The sequence below is a fragment of the Hyaena hyaena genome, unplaced genomic scaffold, assembly GCF_003009895.1.
Source record: "Hyaena hyaena isolate Hyena2069 unplaced genomic scaffold, ASM300989v1 scaffold_1668, whole genome shotgun sequence".
Taxonomy (NCBI): domain Eukaryota; kingdom Metazoa; phylum Chordata; class Mammalia; order Carnivora; family Hyaenidae; genus Hyaena; species Hyaena hyaena.
In genome coordinates, this window is record NW_024082281.1 from 86,905 (window position 1) to 90,525 (window position 3,621).

Below are 3,621 nucleotides of genomic sequence, written 5' to 3' on the forward strand. Positions count from 1 at the left end.
ACAAACATCCAAATCAGACATGACAGGGATGTTGCAATTATTGGATGGTGAATTTAAGACAACTATGATGAGTATGCTACAGGCTCTGACAGATATAGTAGACAACATGGAAGAACAAATGGGTAACATAAGCTGAGAGAGGAAAATCCAAGGGAAAAAACCAAAGTAAATGTTAGAGAAGTCATATTTTCTACTGAGTCTTTGAGGGAATTCAACAAATAATAGTACTTCTTCCTCCACCTAGTTTCTGAACTAAATGAAGAGAAAGAAAGCAGAAAATCAAGGACTGAACCTCTGTTTGTTATTTATTAGGAGAAAAATGGAGGTAAAAGCAAATGACAGTACCAGAAGCCAAGGAACAATTGTTAGAAAAGGAAGAGTATGTATATTTGTGTATGTGTCCTATAGATATTTTATGTATAAGTGATAGAAATAAAGTATGCATAGAGAGAGATGCTACAAAGATACCAACGAGAATCATAATATATTTTAAAAATCCAGATTTGGCACAAAACTGGCTTTTAGACACCTCTATGAATATGGTTTTAGTAGAGTGGTGGGAGACGTAGAAGAGCTCATTAGGCACAGAGTCAGCGTAAGAAGTGACTGCAAATAACACCTTTAGGAAGTCTGCCAACAATATGAAAGAAAAATAGCAGTAGAAAAAGACCACAGTTGGATCTTGACTGTGGGTTTCAGGAGACAATGTATAGAAAGGCAAGTCAGGGGCGCCTGGGTGGCTTAGTCGGTTGAGCGTCCGACTTTCGCTTGGGTCATGATCTCGAGGTTCATGGGTTCGAGCCCCGCGTCGGGCTCTGTGCTGACTGCCAGCTCGGAGCCTGGAGCCTGTTTCAGTCTGTGACTCCCTCTCTCTCTGACCCTCCCCTGCTCACACTGTCTCTCTCTCTCTCTCCTAGAAATAAATAAATAAAAACATTTAAAAAAAAAAAAAGGTACCAGCCAGGAATTCAGGAATTATGGAGAATTATGGAGGAGAATTACACATTAACTATGATAGATCTTGAACAGAACTCATTCTTTTATCTTTCACAATTTCTTTTTAATTTTAGAGAAAGTAGGGAAGAGGTCCAGAGGGAGAGAGAGAGAATCTTAAGCAGGCTCTGTGCTGATACAGGGCTCAATCTAATGACCCTGGGATCATGACATGAGCCAAAATCAAGTCAGGCACTCAACCTATTGAGCCACCCAGGTGCCCCTATTTATTAACAATTTTTTGACATTTGCTTTTATACATTACTTTGATGACAATGTGTGTCATTATTAAAGTGCCGTCTCCAGAGGATGATTCAGTCAGCATCCTCCTATTTATCTCTGCTAGTGACGCCAATGTCTTGTCCCACCCTTCCATGTCTTGCCTCTTTTCTTCTATTGCCTACCATGTTCTTCTCTCCAATTGCTATTCCTTGAGGAAATTCTTTTGTTGGGAAATTTGCTTAAAAGAATTAATGAAATAATTAGTTACACAATCCACAATAGAGAACCATTATGTCTTTAAATTTCCAGTTAAGCCTTTAGACAAGTTGCAACAATACATTCAATACGTCTTTGAAAATATATTGACGCCGAGCTGAAGAATTTCTCCTTTTACTACTAACCTCTAACAACTATCAAATCCTCTTACTCTGAAACACTAACCAGATGTTTGCAATTTGCCCTCAAGCCAAGACTAGAAGATGCATATACTAAAACGCAGCAAAAGGGTATTAGGTTTAAACATGTCAAACAAGAGAGGGGTTGATCAAGTTCCTCCTAGCAGGGTTTTCTGTTTGTTTGTTTGTTTGTTTTTGTTTTATTTTTAGTATAAGTAACCTGGGAAAGTTTTTGCTAGGTCTATATGCTTAAAAGATGGGTGCTTCATTGGTGTTCTAGCACTTTCAATCCCATCCTGAATGGCAGAAGATATTTGAGGGTAGAAGGGACTCTGAAGGCTGCAGGAGAAAAAAATAGGTCAGGAGACATTTTGCCTGCAGTTATGTGTAGCTGTGTAAGGCAACTAAACGGCTACATTAATTTTAAAGGAAAAGCTGAAGCCTGTGTGAGTGTGGGCTCACACATCACTCTCAGAGAAAGTTGAGAAATTCATGGTGCTAAGGGGATTACTGTGCGCACATTCTGATATGGAATTCAGACCCCCTAACAGAACAAGTGTCGTCCCATTCGCTACCTCCCAGCACGCTCCCACAGAAGTGCAGAGTCACACATCATTATTAAAGACCAAGAAGAACGTTTCATAGAGGCAAAGCACCCAACCCTCTGAAAGCAAATGGGGGAATCATTCTATGAATTGAGTGAGGAGAGTTAGAATATAAAACAAGTTAGCCTGTGACCTTGAGCCACAGGTCCAAACAAAGGAAGGGTAAGGACATCTGTGCACAGCTCCTAGAAGTTCGTAGGCCTCCCTTCCACCAAACCTCAGACACCTTCTTTAATCTTTTCATAAACCTTTTCCTCCAAGACTTCAAGGTTTTACCTGTTTACTTCCTTCCTTACAGCCATAACTGGTCACTCATATGTTCTCAATGATTTCTTCTGTCTGCAAGAATGACTCTATTATTGGTTATAGTTTCCTCACTTAGAAAATGGTTTGTTTTGATTTTAAAATGGCATCGCATGCTCATATGTAAATGAGTTTATTGTTAAATAGTGTGAAAGCAAATAAAGAATCACAAAAATAACAAACATGAGAGTCTAAAAGGATCCAAGGATAGTGGAAAAGAGACTAAAAAAGAAAGAAAGGTCTTTGATTTTCTGGTGTAGGGCTCTTTCCCAGGATTGTTGGTTAATTGGCTATTATAAACATCCCCATATGAAAAAAAGTGAGGCTCTGCCGCAATTTATGACAGAAAAAAAAAGGAAATGCATGAGAAAGATATTACAAAGTACATTAGTGAAAAAAAGTGTTTTATGTATTCTTATAAAAAGTTTGCCAACTGTATATTAATTCTCAGATAAGTAGAAATTGCCTGGCAAAACTTAAACGTAGTTCATGTATATGTATGAGGAAGTGTGATCTTTTGACTTATAACAAATTCATATTTGTTTTTCATCCCTATTTCTGTCACTTAGTTCCTAAACCCTGAGAATGTCCTAAATGCTCCTGAGAGCCACAGGGGTGTGTTTGGTTATGTTGAAAGTTACTTTGGGCTCCCACCTAAGAAGGAAGGCTGGCTGCCAAGAGAAGCAACAAAATGATTAGAGGGTTGCAATTTTCAATCCCATCCCCCTGACCTCTGGGGAGGAGAGAGGAGCTGGAGATCAAATCAGTCACCAAGGTCCAGTGACTTAATCAATCTTGCCCATGTCGTGAAACTTCCATAAAATGGCAACAAGGCTGGGATTGGGAGAGCTTGTGGGGTTGGTTAACAAGTGGACATTTGGGGAGAGTAGCATGCTCCAAGAGTCTGGAACCTTCCTTTCCTTCCCAGTACACCTTGCTCTGTACCTCTCTTGCATATGACTAATGTAAACTGCCAACTTGGTGTGATAAAGTTGTATCAATGTAGGCTCATAAGGAGAAACAAGTGTACCACTGTGGTGAAGGATGTCTACAGTGGGGGAAATTGTAACTTGTGAAGATAGGAGGTGCAGGAGACCTCTCTG